The sequence below is a fragment of the Dendropsophus ebraccatus genome, chromosome 2, assembly GCF_027789765.1.
Source record: "Dendropsophus ebraccatus isolate aDenEbr1 chromosome 2, aDenEbr1.pat, whole genome shotgun sequence".
Lineage (NCBI taxonomy): Eukaryota > Metazoa > Chordata > Amphibia > Anura > Hylidae > Dendropsophus > Dendropsophus ebraccatus.
In genome coordinates, this window is record NC_091455.1 from 126563549 (window position 1) to 126582458 (window position 18910).

At 39.2% G+C, this 18910-nt stretch overlaps 1 protein-coding gene across 6 annotated transcripts in view; it reads left to right on the forward strand.

The window, feature by feature from the left end:
- LOC138783491 (poly(rC)-binding protein 3-like) overlaps positions 1-18910 on the forward strand; it is a 531869-nt gene that overhangs the window by 106772 nt on the left and 406187 nt on the right. For 4 of the 6 annotated variants that reach the window (XM_069958249.1, XM_069958250.1, XM_069958259.1 and 1 more), the window contains exon 2: positions 12664-12713. The exons of 1 other annotated variant lie outside the window; for it this stretch is intronic. The gene's annotated coding sequence lies outside the window, so the exon portion shown is untranslated. Of the gene's footprint in view, positions 1-5760; positions 5836-12663; positions 12714-18910 lie in introns of those variants that run through there. One more of the 6 variants, XM_069958252.1, reaches the window with a different exon arrangement.

Genomic DNA, 18910 nt, shown 5'->3' on the forward strand with positions numbered 1-18910 from the left:
GTCAATGCCGAAGTCAACGGGAGATGCATGCTCGTTTTTTGGAAAACTAAATTTGACGACTTGGAGGTCACCAAGTCCACAATGACACCTCAGACATTGATGCAAACACCTCTGGAATGTAACTGGGACAGCAGGGGAAGCATGTCTGGGTGCATCTAACATGCCCAAATTGCAGTATTACGCCACTATCATGGGCTCTCAACTATACATTCCAAACACAATATAACCTCTCTGCAAAGTGGAAAAAATACAAAGAAACATTCTTTCCTCTACCTTAGCATGGACAGAAAGCCAAATTGTAAAAAAAAATAAAATTCCTGCTCTTCTTTATATCCCGTTGCCTATGACAACTACAGATGGCATAGGCAAGGGGATAATCAAATAGCCCCCACCCCTAACTGTCATTGTGAGTGATGTGATCATCAGCCCTTAGTAATCAAGCACTGATCTCAGTACATGTCCACTGCATTGTTTTTTATGAGAGATCAGTACAGTTATCATATCTACAGTTATCAATCTACAGTTAAAAAAAATTGTAATAAAAGTGTTTAAAAAGTTGCATATATGCAAGCAAGATAGAAAGTACAGATCATGGCACAAAAAAGACATATTAAATAGCTAGATAAACTAAAAAAATAAATAAAAGCGGTATAAGTCTATGTTCACACAATGAATGTTTTGTATAAATCACGGCCGTTGTTGCAATTTCAGAAATAAAGATCATACTGCAGTACCGGTGGGGATGAACTTCAGTATCACCGGCCCTTCTGTGACCCCGCCGGGTCACAGAACGGCCGATGTTATACGTAGTGTGAACCCGGCCTAAGGATGGTAATAGAGCAGTTTTAAACACTTTTTTTTAAAGGTTTCTTTCAAGCAGTCATATAAAAGAAAAGTTTTATCAGTTGCCTATCGTTGTAATCGTACTACCTTGAGCAACATAGATAACATCAGTTTTATCATAGGGCAAAGGGCGTAAACACAACCCCCACAATGAAATATATATACATATGTATGTATATATATATATATATATATATATATATATATTATTATTTTTTTTTTTCTGTAGGAGATTTCTCCCTCTGTTAAAGGGGTAGTGCGGTGTTCAACATTTATTCACTAAATAACACACATTACAAAGTTATACAACTTTGTAATGTGTGTTATTTAAGTGAATGGCCCAATTCTCCGTGTTCCCCCCCACCCCGGAAGTGTGGTGCATTATACTCACCGAATCACTGTCGATCCCGGCCGCCATCATGGGTCGAACACGTCATCTTCAAGAGGTCTGCCGTACCGCTCCAGCCCTCCCTCATGCCGCCCCCCCTCCAGTGGGTTAGCAGCTGCTCAGCCACAATTGGCTGAGCATAGTTACTTCCAGGGTGGGGGGAACATGGGGAAGGGGGCCATTCACTTAAATAACACACATTACAAAGTATAACTTTGTAATGTGTGTTATTTAGTAAATGTTGAACACTGCACTACCACTTTAACCTTGCTAGGTGTTATGGCTGCACTGACCTCAGTATTTGTAGGGTTAATTGTATCAAATGAAGTGCGGCTTAAGCCCTGACAGTTGCAGTGATAGCCTGGCTCTCACTGACTGCCGGGACCCACTGTGGATGGCACGAGCACAGTTTTAGTCCCCATGCCATCCTGTGCATGTAAATTAACTTCCCTTTAGCTTCAGGCATAGGCTTCAGTGATGTTAATTAACTGTGCAGTGATAGGAGTATGTTGATATAAAACGGATCTCTCATACAACAATCTGGCATAGCTCTATTTTAAATAAAGGTGTGTTGGGCATGGGGTGGATGATGTTTCTGTAGATATCTTTTTCATATCTTCTTTCACTTGCCGCACCACCTTCCCCATTGTTAATAGAAAATTCCTTACATAAATACAATTCAGCAGGGCATCTTATCTAGCTGGGACCTAATTAAGTCAAAACATTTACCTTTGAAATGGATCTTTGAAATGATTCATTTCTCAGTAAGAAGGATTTATGACATACATAATCCTTCCAGAAAATAATTGTCCCAGCCCCTGTGAAGAATAAATAATGCCACAGTCTGAAATCAATGTGCAAAGTATGTAATTTCATAACATTACAAAATGAACAGTTTATATTCAACATTTAACTTCTAACCCTTTTCACCATTGATTACCATGTTATCATGAAGTGGTTGATTCAGTTAACTGCTTTGTCAACTTTTTTCTTTTTAATTAGTATGTGACACATTGACATTTCTGCCATAAAAACTGGGCTTGCCCCAAAAGGGGGATTATTCTACTCTAGAGTTGTTACTTAGGCGAGATGTTTGATGCTGTCACTCAGCCTCCATTGCTATCACTCTTGCCTCTCCCCATTTAATGACTATGCTTCTAGGAGTAAAATATGTAAACCTTTGCAACCTCTACATTTCTGCCAAAGAAAGTACAATGAGGATGTAACCAGTGTCTTATAAAACCCAGGAATCATTTTTCCTTCATAAAGATTCTGAGCAAGTTTAGACTCTTTAATAAAAAGCTAAAGTATAAAGTGACAACATACGAATGTCAACTTAATGTTATGTTTTACTATTTTGTGATCCTTTTTATCTTTGTATTAGACCAACTTCAGCATTGTACTAAGCACTAAAGTCAACACTGATCAGCCTTCTGCATTCAGTTGTATTTGTGCATATTGGTCCAGATTTACTAATGTGTATCCGCCAGAATTTTGGCTGAAAATGGATGAATGGATGGGGTCTATGTGGTCTATCCAAAAAAATGGATGTGGTCTATGCAAAAATTGAGCTTATTGTCCACTTCTCCGGGTTTGATGGTGTTGTGCTCAGACATTGTGGTCAGGGTAGTTTAGAGACATAGTTCATAGATCACCTAAACAAGGTGCAGAATAAAATGGACAAGGGGGTGCAGAATGGTGGGGTGGGCATGAGGTGGTTATTTGGGTTCTGGATCTTTGGGAGGGTAATGTAATGATAAAGTGGTGCCCATGTGCTCAGACCCTCAGGTGTCACATCTGTGGCAGGTTTAGTTGGTTTGGGCATGGGGTCACTTGGTTAATCTATGGTTAAGGAAGCTCCATTGTAGGTGTGTTGATCTTTTATGGTGGTTAATGTCTAGTAATGTTAGTATCGCTTGGGTTAAAGTTCTCCCAAATGCATTAGGGCAGTTGATTTTAATGGGGGTTACTAAGTATACATGGCTGCTTGCTCAAACCTATGCAAACTGTACTGAGGTTTAATCACAGATTCAAAATGTAGTAGGGTCCCACCTCAGCTGCTGACTGGCTGAGTGGGGCTGTCATGTCACAACCCAGGTCCCCGCTCAGACCAGAAAGCTGCCAGGGGACCAGGAACTGGAGCAGGGGATAGCGGACCCCTGCGCTTGAGGCGGGTGCATGTTGTTATGTTCAGCAACCTCCTCCCCGACTCTTTTGAAAAAATGTCCGACTACAGACTTTTCCTTTAAAAAAAAAATACTTGGTATCTCTTTATAATATATGTGGGCTGAAGCTGAACTAAGATACATCAGTTATATAAATAACAAGACCTCCACCAACTCTATACTACAGGTATACACTGACACATTATACCCGGGCAGCGCCGGGTACATTTTCACAGTGTGGCCGTATTGGTCAGGTGTGGTATGGCAGTGTTATCCAGTCACAATGTGGCGGTATTGGTCAGGTCTGGTGTGGCGGTCTTATTTGGTATGGTATGACAGTGTTATCCAGTCACAGTATGGCAGTATTGGTCAGGTCTGGTATGGCAGTGTTATCCAGTCACAGTATGGTGGTATTTGTCAGGTCTGGTGTGGTGGTGTTATCCAGTCACAGTATGGCAGTATTGGTCAGGTCTCATATGACAATGTTATCCAGTCACAGTATGGCAGTATTGGTCAGGTCTGGTGTGGCAGTGTTATCCAGTCACAGTATGGCGGTATTGGTCAGGTCTGGTATAGTGGGGTTATCCAGTCACAGTATGGCGGTATTGGTCAGGTCTGGTATGGAGTTGTTATCCAGTCACAGTATGGCAGTATTGGTCAGGTCTGGTATGGCGGTGTTATCCAGTCACAGTATGGCGGTATTGGTCTGGTCTGGTGTGGCAGTGTTATCCAGTCACAGTATGGCGATATTGGTCAGGTCTGGTATGGCAGTGTTATCCAGTCACAGTATGGCGGTATTGGTCCGGCCTGGTGTGGCAGTGTTATCCAGTCACAGTATGGGGGTATTGGTCAGGTCTGGTATTGAGTTGTTATCCAGTCACAGTGTGGCGGTATTGGTCAGGTCTGGTATGGCGGTGTTATCCAGTCACAGTATGGCGGTATTGGTCCGGTCTGGTGTGGCAGTGTTATCCAGTCACAGTATGGCGGTATTGGTCAGGTCTGGTATGGCGGTGTTATCCAGTCACAGTATGGCGGTATTGGTCCGGTCTGGTGTGGCAGTGTTATCCAGTCACAGTGTGGCGGTATTGGTCAGGTCTGGTGTGGCAGTGTTAAATGTGACGTCTGGAGCTATTACCTACCAGTCCTGATGCTAATTGGTGAGTGAGGATGGGGTGTCCTCAGGTTTAGCGCTTAGGGCAGCAGCAGTTGGTAATACTGCCCTGTATACCTTTATAGATGGAGTAGGGGGCCCTGTATACATGTACTGTATAGATGGAGTAGGGGGTCTACCAGTTTTTTCTGTGGATGTTGTGAGGCAGCTTCCCTAGCAACCACAACTCCCTGTGAAAATGAAAGTAGTAATCCCATTGGTTGCTAAGGCTCTCAACTGCCGTTTTCTGTGGGCAAAGCTGCAGCTAATTATATCACCTGTGTGTGCAGTGTGGAGATTTTCCAATTCATCTCTATGGGGCGCCACTCTTCCCCCTCCCCCTCCCCTCCTGTACATCTGGCGGGGATGGGACCTTCGTTAAAACCTTCCCAGGCACCCAATGTATCTGTGTGCCAAATTTGGGGTCAAACGGTTCAGGCGTTTGGAAGTCTATTTGGGACAGACAGACAGATAGACAGACAGACAGACAGACTTTCATTTTTATGATATAGATAAGGCCATTATGTCACAGAAATGAGCACACCATTTAATCAAAATGTGCTCTATGTGCATATTTATACCTGCATACATATGATTTAATGTAACTGATATAGCTCATCACTTGCAGTGAGTTTTCGCATTCTGAGTTTTTCTATTCTGTAATTCTTTTTTTTATCAGTGCTAGGAGCATTTCAAAAGAAACAATGTGCTCAAAAAAGCACAACATATAATCTACCTTCAAAAGCCAGAAACTAAAAGCAAACAAAACCCATCTTTACAGTCTATCTTCGCATCTAAAATAAATGAAATGCACAAACATTCTATTCTGGTACAGATATTGATGCTATTAAATACAGAAGCTTCATACCAAGCATAAGGAAGTAGACGTAAATTTTAGCCATCATTCAAACTCAGTTTATATTCATTATAGTACCAAATAGCATTGACTCTATGGCTTATCTTAAGTACAGTATCTGTATATTGGGATGTACATCCACCCTGAGAAATTTTCCTTACATTGAAACTATGCATCCATAAACATTTCTAAAATCCAATATTTCTGAACTGAAGTTTAATTTGGCCTTGGATTCACATTTAGGCACCAAAGTCTCAACTAGCACAGTTGATGGGCTGTATAGGTTTATATGACGCTTGGTGATTTCTTTATCCAGCAGACCTATAATTGACATTATATAATAATTTCCATTAATTAGTTGTTTGTATGTAAGATACATGATAGGGTAACATGTCTATTCCTCAGTTAAAGTTGAAATGTCGAGTTAATGCAGGTAAGAAGAATTACTCTATGGAAGTTTCCATCATCTTATCTGGATGATTCACATATTTCTTTTTCAACAAAGATCCTGGTACTATTAAAAATAAAACTTACTCTGAGTCCTGACCAGTCTGGGGTAAGGGGGGTGGCAAAGTTGCATTTTTTTTTTTTTTTTGCCAAAACCTACACAAAATCCATTGATAAATTCCATCATTAGAATAATTTTTTTTTTATGTTTTATGTAATCTGTGCAGTGACAGGTGTTTTTCATTAATTTTGAGGCCATGTTCATCGACTGGATTAACATTTAAGACAACAGCTGCTGTCTTACATGTTTACCCGGCCGATACAGCAGTATCAGCCAGGTGAACATCATTTAATTGCAAGCTGAAACAGCATCCGTTGTTCTAATAACAAACACAGTGTGTGAACACGGCGTAAAAGAACACACTGCCTCTTTTTCAATCTATTTTACAGGGGGGGGGGGGGGTTAAATTAATTTTACAGTGTGTAAAATGGTGTGCATGGCCTCCTTCACACATACAATATCCATCTGATCTGGCATGCAACAGCATAGAAATTCTGACAACCGAACACAAAATTGCTAAATTATCTGAAAAAACTCACAAAACAGTCAACCAGTTGACAAACCATTATCAGACAAGAAAATTAACTGGTACAATGGTATTCTGGCACATATGAGGTTGCCATTATTGCCAGGTTTTAAGATTTCTGTTGTAAGTATAGGATGGCATGCTGCATTATGTAACAGATAACTTCCATATGGGAACTAGTCTCTATAAGTAATGTGCATAAAAAATAAGCTAAATCAAATGATATTTCCCACAGGCAAAATAACTACATCGTAACCTTTCACTCCTGTTTGTAGTTATGGAACAAGTAACTTTTGCATAGCCAGTGGTTAGCACATACATAATTACCATTTTTATTTAGGTGGCATTATGGTACTTATTAAATACAAATGCTACTGGCAATAAGGTCTAATTAAAAATTAGGAATTGCTAATAGCAGAACCAGGCTTTGTAATCATTTTATTTAAATTGTAATCGGAACGTTTTTGCTTTAAATAGTCAGCACATTTATGCGGATTATAACACCATGCATTGATGGCGTTTTCCACGAAATAAATCACTAAGAAATTGAACAAATAAACAAAGTCTATTTTATATATATTGTTAGCCTTGTGTTATAGTATAGGTTATCTTGCAAAACAAGAGATGTGTCTCTTGCTGTGTTATCGGACAAGATGGTATACTGTAGTTAAAGTGACACAGTCACCCCCTTTTTGCATTATGACTTCTCTGCAAAGGTGTAAATGGTAGATTTTGCAGTTTTTATATGTTATTTTATATCATATGTCATGGTGCTTGTTCCAGTAAAAAGTGATTTTTTATCATCTGATGCTACCTGGGTGGGGCTTCACAGCTGCAGTGCCACTTATTCCTGCCCACATTGCACTGTAGGCCCCGCCCCCTCAATGACGTCATCGGCGCATGGGCCCTGTCCCCTTGACAGCTATTGGTATAGGCCGACCTAGAGGGGTGGGGCCCAGATCTTTAGGCCAGCCCTATCCAATGGCCTTTTATGGGAGGTACCTAACCGGCTATGACATTACAGAGGGGCGGGGCCTATGGCACCATTGTGGGCAGGGCTAAGTGGCACTACGGAGTAGATGCCCCGCCCAGGTGGCACAATCCGCAGATGATAAAAGATCACTTTTAACTGGAACAAGTAAACGTTTCCATCGGTACCATTCGAGGGGACATAGCATAGTAAACAAGGTTGAAGGAAGACAAGAGTCCATCAGGTTCAACCTAGGTGAATCCTACTGTGTTGATCCAGGAAGGCGAAAAACCCCCATGGGGCAGAAGACAACCGCCCCACCACAGGGATAAACCCCCCCCCCCCCCCCGACTGCAATGGCAACCAGAACAATCCTCGGACCAACGTATCACCAGAAATCTAATGCCCATAACTTGTAATATTATATTGTTCAAGAAAATCATCCAGGCCTCCCTTGAACTTATTTAATGAATCGGCCATGACAACCTCATGTGGCAGAGAGTTCCACAGTCTTACCGCTCGTACAGTAAAGAACCCGCGTCGATGCTGATGATGAAATCTTCTTTCCTCTAGACGTAGAGGATGCCCCCTTGTCATGGTTACAGACCTAGGAGTAAAAAGACCACTACAAAGACCTCTGTACTGTCCATTCATATATTTGTACATTGTGATCAGATCGCCCCTAAGACGTCTTTTTTCTAGCGTAAATAACCCCAAGCGTGATAACCTGTCATGTGACACCCTAATAATTTTTTATTCAATTTTTTAGTTGGTATGAATAAAAAACACAATTTAGCAGCTTGGATAAAAGCTGTATTCCAGCAGTCCAATAAAATCCAGTATTTATTGTGTTAATTCCATAAAATCGTTACATACAAAAAACGTAGAAAAATGCTAGATGCGTTTCAGCCCACTCTGAGCCTTGATCACAGCATATAACAAAGTTGTGTACAGACTGACTTATAAGCATGAGGAATTACACACCTTCACCTGCAAACAATTACATCACATGACACAGGGTAAACCAACCTTCAACTGAGGAGGGCGGAGAAATTGCACACATACAGAGAAGGAAAATAAAGAGAGAAAAATGAAGATAAATTCCAAAAACATACATATAAAACAGAACTCATGAGAAAATTAAAAAACAAGATCCAAAAAAACATGATGCAGAGAGCACACTTTAATGTGTAATGCTATGTTATTCCAATAGTTGTGCTTCACTCCCATCATGTATCATTATAGAGAATTATGTCCCAGAAACTACAAAGTATACTGTAATGATCTCACAAAATGAATAAATATAGTATTACTTGTGAAGAGGAGGGTAAACAATTAAATATATAATCATAACACAACTATAAACGGAGGGGAAAAAAATATATATTGAAAATGAATTAATAAATGTATAATAAATCCAATATATAATTCATTCCATTTGGCATTCTGGTTTGTAATTTCAAAATCTAGAATGCCTCCCGGTTTAATAAAGTACGTTGTGTGTTGCCTCCTATGACGTTTTGACATATTTTTTCTATTCCAAAAAACTTGAGTGTGTGAACTTGTCCTTGAGGTGTTAACTGTTTGTTATCGTATGTCGTATCATATGTATTGCAAGTAAAGCATATACGGAGTAGTAGCGGAAAATATTTTGCTTTTACAATTCAGCAGCTGTTTTCCATCAATTTATTTGTACGCCGTTTACTATACATCACATATGACATGTTATCTTTATTCGTCAGGTCGGTACGATTACAGCGATATCCATTTTATATAGCTTTTGTTATAGTTTATGGCATTAAGGCTATGTTCACATAACGTCTTTTCATCTCCGTTTAAAATGACGTCTGTCATTTTGAGGCTAAAATAACGGATGTAATTTAGCAGCCTGACCTCCCCTTAGTGCAATGACAACTGTTGGCACATTATTCTAGTTTTAGTTACTATTTGGACTTTGGATGTGGCTTAATTGAAAAGTCCATTGAATTTAATAGTAAAAACGGAGACAGAACGGTGACAAAAGGAAAACTGTGTGTGAACTACAAATAAAAAACTTCAGTTGTTTTCAAAAGATGCCCAAAAATAATGATCATGTTCATTATTTTGACGCCCGCGGCAAAAACGTCTGTTATTCAATACGCTGTGTGCATTGGATGTCTGTCTTCCCATTGACTTTAATGCATTGCATTGCAGTCAGTTAAATCTAGGCAAAAACGGACGTTATTTTAAATATGAAAATCGGACGCCTTTTTAATATTTTTGACGTTGTGTGAACATAGCCTAATACTATAAAAACTGTGTCTTGCATAGTGTAAGAACAGCAATATTTTTATTTTTTCGCCAATGGAGTTATGTGAGGACTTTTTATTTGCTGACGTTTTTAGTGGTACACCTTTTGGGTACATGTGATGTTTTGATAGCTTTTATCTATATTTTTTAGGGGATGGGATTAACAAAAATTTTTAATTTTGATTCATTTTTTATAAAAAAAAAAAAATTCCAGCGTTAGACGGGTAAGATAATTAATGTAACTGGTTAATATATGGGGTCATTACGGATGCGGTGATACCAAATATATGTATCTCATTTATAAGGGATCATTTATAAAGGGGGATGGGAAATGTTTATTTATTTATATTTATTTAATTTATTAATTTATTTCTTATTTTATTTATTTATTTGTATATTTATTTATTTGTGTATGTATGTATATATGTATGTATGTATGTATGTATGTATTTATGTGTGTTTTTTACTTTCACTTTGCAGGTACCTCTATAATACATGACAGCACATGATCAGTGCTGTAATGTATTATAGAGAATGAATGAGCTTTTAGAATCTGACAGCTCATCCATATGAGCCTGATCACTGTCATCCATAGCAGCCCAGACGCAGGAAGCAGCATCTGGGTTGCTATGGTAATCCCCCCTCCCCAGAGCCGCGCGAACACTTGCTCGGTTCCGGGGGGGGTCGGAGGGAGCGGATCTCCCTCCAGCTGCTCCATAGACATGGCGGTCGCCCTGATCGCGGTGCCTATGGGGTTATCTGCCTGGGGGGGAGCATCTCCCCTCCGGGCAGAGGCAGCAGGAGGAGATTGCCCGATTGCTGCTAGGGACAGAGGGGGGAGGCAGGGAGAGAATGACATTCCAGGAACATCATTTTGCGGGAACTACCTACTTCCCATGATGTTCCCGGAGCGTCATATTTCGGCAAGGGGTTAATGCTACTGTCTAAATACTGGACCACGACTTTGCACACTTACCCTTTCTCTTTCTTGTTTATGCCAACCTCTTTTCTCGGACCCTCCTTCAAAACAGTGCCATGCTTTTAAAGAATTTAATTCTGGTTCTCCACCTCCATTCCTAATGTGTCAGCAAGTAATCTGTAAACAAACAGCTCACAATTAAAGGTGAGCAAATTTTTCAAAAGTTTGGTTTGTCAGGTTCGCCATATTTTGCCATAAAATTCTGGTTCATCAAGACTGAACCTTAAATGAACAACACTGTAACAGCTAAACTATGGCAGCTAAACTAGTGGGACTGTTGGGCTCTTTTTCAGTGTAAACCGCATACAAAACATGCGTTCTTTCGCAGCAAAAAGTATTTTTTTTTTTAAATGTCTTATTACTTTCTATGGGTGAAGCAGCAGTTTCAAGCATTTCTGCTTGCAATTGAACTGAAGTCTAAAAGTTGCAGAGAGGCCGTCAAGCTATACTAAGTGTGCAGCTTTCCTAGAGAGTGCAGATGTCCCACTTAGGTTATCAAGCCATACTGGGCGTGCAGCAGTCCCAGAGAGGCCATCAAGCCATACTGAGCATGCAGCTGTCCCACAGGGGTCCCCTTCTGTGGCAGAACCTACTGTCTCCAGTCCACCTCAGAAGTATAGGAGCTGGTTCAGAAAAAGCAAGAGTGAGCAGTGCAAAGACTGAAACTGGGAAAACAGTATACGGAGAGAAGCCGTGGTCCATGAACTTGATAAAATGAGAGCATATGGCTATCTCGGGGATCACAAAAATGGGAGTTTGCCACAACCTCCTGGACTATATGCTTAACCTTGAACCTGGGGCACTTTATAACTTATGTTTCTATTTATAGTGATATTTTTTGCTTATTTCACTATTTTTGAATAGTCACCTATGCTGCTATGCTCTTGTATATTGCATAGGAAGTATATGTGTTGTATATGAGAAGGAAATCTGCTCTTTACCCATCTCTGTCTGGTAACCATTTACCATACTGTACCATACTGGTACTTCACAGTTCCAGTAAAGTCATTGTTTAATGATAATGCCTAGTCTCCCTCTTGGCTGATTTATACTGCACCCCACCAACACTAAGGACATCATTGTATGCCAATGATCCACCCCTCCATGGCTCTCCCAGGTGAAGTTAACCCAGTAAGTGACCTGTCAGATGGCCTGTTCTAAAAACGTGGACATTGTAGACAGTATTTACTGACACAAAAAGCAACAGGAAAGAAACCATTTTACAGCTACTCAGCTTACACTATTACCCTCACACTATCCTCTATCTGTCCTTGATAACTAATCAACCTTTCATAACCCTCTATTATTCTGCCTCCACCTATCTGTCTCTAGCTAGTTTAAATAGTGTATGTTTTCAGAAGCTAACTAACTCCAATATTTATATAGTAAAGGAAAAAATTGACATTGTGCGGAGGGGGTTCCTTGCAGCCCCTTGCCAGGATTATTGATAATTCCTTGTACCCACACTGTGCTGTAATTGTACTATGTGTGGCCACCATTTTGGATGAACTTTAGTGCAAACTTTTGAAAAAATATAGTTCACTCCCAAATCAATATTTTTGGAAAGTTTGTAATGAATCTCGTTCAAGCAAGTTCGGTTTACTCATCTCACGTACAATACGCCGCTTGGGCTTGTTGATCTGTTCCTCTCCTGGCAGTGTGAACATGCACTCCTGGAGCTGTATTTGCCGACTTTCTAAATAAGAATATGTGTCATACTGTACCCTTATAAGAAGGTAAAGTTAATGTTTATTGTGACTACAATATTTTATGCACATTTTATACTTAAGATTTCCACCATTTTTATAGCCACTTTTTTTACCTGTTTAAGTTTATCTCCTTTTTTGTAGGTATGTTAAATAATCTGTTGTACCTCTGTCTGTCTAAATAGACTTTATTAACCGTATAGTTAAACTTTGTTTCTTTTTACCGGTATTGTTTACTTTTCTACTAAATTGTATATTGACATTTTGCACATATTTTTTACAGCTTGCATGGGGGAACTAGATGATCCGTTTCTGAAATCTGGTCTGTACTAGGTAAGACAGTATTATTACTAGATTAAGTAACAAAGCTGTACTAGGGTCAAACTAGGAAAATGCTAGTACAAAGTTACTAGGCAAAAAATAAAGTCAATGAGGCAAACCAGAGTTAAAGAACAAACAAAATAATAATCAGAAAACAAAAATATACACCAAGTCAGTAGACAAACATGTACTCAGAGACATAAGCCAAGGTCAGGAAACCAATAGATCAGGATAGCAAATCTCAGGGTAGGAAGTGTGTATAGGCACACTAAGTACTGTATATCCTATAGCAGGCATCACATATAGAGAATGACTGAGTTCTAAAAGTCCTGGTCTCAGAGGTGATTGGGGCAGACAGACAAGAACTTAGACAGGAGTATGGGGCTGTCAATGACCGGCAGGGCAAGGAGTTAACCATTAAGTTGCTGCAAGAATTCACTTCAGAAAATGCATGTGCGTTAACCAGAATACAATCAATTAAGCCAGGACAGAATCCACCCACATTCACACTAAAGGCCCTATTCCACCAACAGATCTGACGACAGATTATCTGCCAAAGATGTAAAGCCAAACCCCGGAACAGACTTTAATCAGAGAACAGGTCATAAAGGAAAGACTGGATTTCTCCTCTTTTCAAATCCACTCCTGGGTTTGGCTTCAAATCTTTGGTAGATATTCTGTCATCAGATCTGTTGGTGGAATAGGGCCTTAAGAATGACGGAGGTGAGCAGCATGGCGGCTGTTCATAACCTAACTCTAAATATAACAGAAAAAAAAGAAAAGATCAGGTATAGAGTTCTAAAATTTTGGTCAATGCATTGTATGAATGTTTAAAACATTACATTGATATTTTCTTGTTTGCATTTTGAGAAAGATTATAAATATTGTTGAATAATCCCTTAAAATCAATTAAAATCAACAATTCTGAATAGAATCATTTAGTAAGGAAAATCTTTAATCCTTTAGCTATTTATTTTAGATATAGCTTAAAGTGACACTGTCTCCCCCTTTGTGCATTCTGACATCTCTACACAGGTGTAAAGGGTAAATTTAGCGTTTTTCGTACCTTATTTCATATCATACGTCATGGTGTTTGTTCAAGTAAAAAGTGTCTTTTTATCAACTGCAGATTGTATTAAGTGACATTAGCGCCACTTATCCCCGCCCACAACTGCACCATTGGCCCCACCCCCTTGACGCCCATTGGTTGGCCGACGTGAAGGGGGTGGGGTCTAGACCTTTAGGCCAGCCTGTTCCAATGGCCGGCGAGGGGGCGGGGCCAATAGTGCCGTTGTGGGCTGGGCTAAGTGGTGCTAATGCCGCAAGGCCACGCCCACTTAATACAATCTGCATTTGATAAAAGGACACTTTTTACTTGAACAAGCACCATGACGAATGATATGAAATAAGGTATGAAAACTGCTAAATTTACCCTTTACACCTGTGTAGAGATGTCAGAATGCAAAAGGGAGGTGACAGTGTCACTTTAAAGACAGCAGTAAGTAAGGGGGTCAGTAAATAGCTAAAAAATGGTCATATTCCTCAGCTGTTTGCTACTAGAGAACAAAGAGCATTTGATGAAAGAAACTTGATGATAGTATGTTTATAGTAGATGACTGGAAGCCTATTTGTCTGTGCACATTTTTAAATGAGAGTCTACTTAATTTCATTTTCAGACCTTTTAAATTGGGATGTATTTCTATTTCTGCTTTTCAGTTGAGAGCATTGTGTCAATCAGAAACCTTTTTTTCTTCTTCATTCTTATAATCTGTTGTCTTACAATAAAAGGTTGCAAAGTGTGGTAGTAATTTTCCAATGTCTGTGTCAATTCTCATACTGTTATCTCAACATAGAAAAGGTATAAACCTGAATTCAACAAAGCAACAGTGGGGTATAAAAACACAACAACTGAATAATGGAAAGTGTTAACTAGTGATGAGCGAATACTGTTCGATCGAATAGATATTCGATCGAATAATGAGATATTCGAATATTCGATATTCGTACAAATATCCCGCGCATATTCGATAAACGTTCAAATCCCCCAGCCTCTGGTTTTACCCTCCAAATGGTCAAATAGATGTTTTTCACTAATCGAATACTTATTTCCATAGACTTAAATGGGATCGAATATTCGTTTGAATATTTGAATATTCACGGGATATTCGTACGAATATCGAATATTCGAATATCTCACTATTCGCTCATCATTAGTGATAACATGTCGGCATCATTCTAAGAAGAGTTCTCATTAAGAGACAAAACACTTAAAACAGAGAGTATAGGGTTATATAGTTTAGTATTTTGTGAAAAACAAATAATTTTACACAGTTGAAGATGGCAGATCAGTACGTGCAATAGTAAAATGTAAATGTCCTTGAGATGTTTCACTGCAAATGAAACTAAAAACTAAAACAACACATTATATATATATATATATATATATATATATATATATATATATATATATAAAGAGAGAGAGAGAGAGAGAGAGATTTGTTTTGGATTCAGATCCTGATTAAGAAGTGCCCCAATTGCTCACCCAAACTAGCTACAAAATCAGGGACTTCTGTCAAAGGCAGGAACTCCAGCTCCTGTACAGTACACTAAGCAGCTTAGCTGAGTGCAGAGTGCATAGCCCAGCAAATGTAGCAGACTGGAAGCTGCAAAGAATATAGAATAACCACTTAATTTCTGGCAGCTTAGTGTACAGGAACAAATTTTTAAATCTTTATCCTACTGTACTGACACATCCCCGCAGCTGTATCAGTACAGCAGTGTGAAGATGTAAACTAATTTGGCGCTCACAGAATCATAACGACTCATGATGCTGGGAGTTCCATGATTCCAGTCCATGGATTATCTTCATTGCATAGACCCTAAAGACCTCCGCCATCCACCCAAAGAATTGACATGTCAATTCTTTAAGCGGATGTATGGATCTACATAAAATGGATGCTTTATTGATTATGCTATTTCTTTGCCATAAAATGCCCACGGAAGATTCACAAATCTACAAACTAATCCTTTCCCCCCTTTTATTAATGTGCAGCCCTTTCCTAGATGCTTTTACACATAACTAAAACATGCTTGTACCTGGCTGTGCTACAACCATGTACAGGTAGCATATGCATGCCGGGGAAATATGCTCAGTATGTACATATTTAATATCATTATAGTCAGGTCTGGTGAATATTTTTCATGGCAAATTTCATTGTGATATCAGCCATATTATAGAAGGAAGGATTGATTACATTTTATTCCAATTGTTTACTATTTTTCTGAACTTTTACTGGAAAAGGTGTATATAGTTCACACTATGAAATCAGAAAAATGTATTCAACTATATATAAATAAAATACATTATTTCAAAATATATCAATGTCCCTGAAAGCGCTACAATGTGCAACAGGAGTTGTAGACAATTGTCTCTAACTGAAAGTATTTCTTTATAGAGATCCGGGCCTTGGTGCTGATGTTTGGGTATACATTCTAACTGAGATGACTGCAAGGGCGTTGTCTTCTATAAAGGCAGAAAACCATGTCATGTCTTGAAATTAAATATGCAGCTCTTATTGGTCAGCATTTTTAGATACATTACTTTGGCAGTCTGCTACTAGAGAACATTGGCAATAAAAGAGCCTTCCAGTAATAAACACATGAATCATGGTGTGATGAATCATAATGAATTGTTGCAAGCAGGATGCAGCTGGTGCCACTGTGTCTGCACCCATATTCATTAGGCAGAGTGCTGGTGGTAGCAAAAGGTTAGTGAAGCACAATGAATATATCTATAATTCAGTGAGATAAATTACACATCACTTTAACCGTTGTGCTAATATTTCGTTTTGGATTTCATTTCGGTCATGTTGTTCTTTTGAAATCATAATTGAGAGTGAGATTAATATTTCTAGATTGCAATATTGCTGAGAGTATAATATGGAAGGCCATCAGGACAGAAGGCTGCATGTACTGCCCACTTTCAAGTCACTGTCACATAAGATTACAGCTTGTGTAGAGTGATAATAACATGTTGTGTGTAATTAATTCTAGAACTGTCAGTTACATTATAAAAAAAAATGGAACAGTAGCAAATCTTCAGCGGTTAGTATCTCATTGAATCATTGCAAAGATTTCAGAGATCTGTTTTTGACCTTTTACAACCAAATTAATCCCTTACTGACTGGTCTATTTTTGCCCTTAGTAACCAAGGGAGGGCTTGTTTTTTGTGGGACAATTTTTACTTTTTTATTGGCACCATTTAAGATTCATGAAATTTCTAGATTTATTAGTGAGATTGTGGAAAAATGTCATTTATTTAATTCATTAATTTTTTTTTATATTACCCCTTCCCCCAATATGACGTTCAGGGACGTCATGAAAAGCAGTGCCAGTGTGCCTCATGACATCCCTGGATGTCATGCTCTCCCTGCCTCCACCTGCTGTCCCTAGCTGAGATCTGGCGGCGGAGGAGGCTGACACACATTGTCTTCTCCGCCGCTGCTGCTCGGTGAGGAGCCGTGCTCCCCCCTGGGCGGTTAACTCCATAGATGCCACGGTCAATGCGACCGCAGCATCTATGGGGAGATTTGCTACCTCCCGATGGTCGGGCGTCGGGAGGAGGCTGCCACATGTTGCCTCCTCCCACCGCCACTGCGTGATCCTCCCCCTGGCCCCCCTTTCTCCTTCTGTCTCCTCCCACGCCCCCCCCCCGGATCCAGCTCCCCCACCGTGCTCCTCCCCCCCCCCGGCCCCTCGAGAGCGATCGCGATACCCGGTGCGTCTGGGTTGCTATGGTATATACACCATATAATGCATTACAGAACACGTAATGCATCACAGCTCATGTGCTGTAATGCATTATATATATACCTGAAAAATTTAAAGTAAAAAAAACACACACAAAATAAATACATAAATAAATAATTAAATAAATATATAAATAAATGAATAATTAAAATAAATAAAAATAAATTAATTAATATACACATTCCCTATCACCCTTTATAAATGATCCCCTATAAATAAAGTACATATATTTGGTATCACTGCGTCCATAATGACCCTGTCTATTAACCCATTACATTAATTATACCACCCGATTAAAAAAAAAACTAACCAAAATGACAATGGCAATAAATGGCGATAAAAAAAACTAAAATAAAAAAATACACAAGGCTTCTGTCATGTCTGAGGCCTGTGGTTGAGTCAGGTGGGCCCTGATTGCTACACCTCTATAATGTGGTGCATCCAGGGACAAATTTGAGACTTTTTAAAACTATAAATCTGGTGTAAGTTAATAAATTCCCCCAACGTTTCCAAATTAACTACACAATTCATCCCTTTATTTTTATATGTTTACATAGATTTAAAATGTAGAAGAATTATGGTGGAACATTAAAAAATAGGAAATTGAATGATGTATAAATCATTATTTTGTTTTTATTTTTTACTTTTTTTTTAACAGTATCAAAGTATCTAGATAAACTTTTACCTGACGTTAAAGAATGAGGCTATGTTCACACTACGTAAAAGTATGGCAACAACGGCTGTACTCTATGCAGCATGGAACATTGCCCATTCCTTTATGGGATCCCAGCCGGAGTGTATACACATCGTATACGCTTCGGCTGGGATCCCATGCCGCGCCGCAAAGAACTGATATATCAGTTGTCTGCGGACGCAATTCAGTGAATTGTGGATGTAGGAAACCCTGTCAGTTCACACAATGAAGCGAGCAGCTATGGGGAGTTCTGATGCGGGTGCGCGCTGATGCTCCCGCATCAGAACACTACGGCTATAAAGATCTTAGCAGAGACTAGCCGTTCCGTGACCCGGCCGGGTGGGAACATAGCCTTATACTGTGCTTTTAGGGCTCTTACACTATGTTATACACAGGTTCTAGGGCTATTGGTGAAGTTTGGGTTCAGATCAAAGAACCCAACAGTTTTTGAAAAGTTCAGTCATCTGATGATATTTTTTTTTATTTATTCTAGACAGTAACTAGGAAGATAAGACAAATGAAAGCTATAGGATCTGTTTACATCATGAAGAGTTTACAAATACAATAGTATACAAAAGAGAGCATTGATGTCTATTTTATAGGAAAAACCTGAAGTAAATGAACATAATGAAGGAAGACAGTGCCATATATAGAACCAACTTAACCAGAGCCTGAGATAGAAAATCACATTTCTGGGATAAAATAG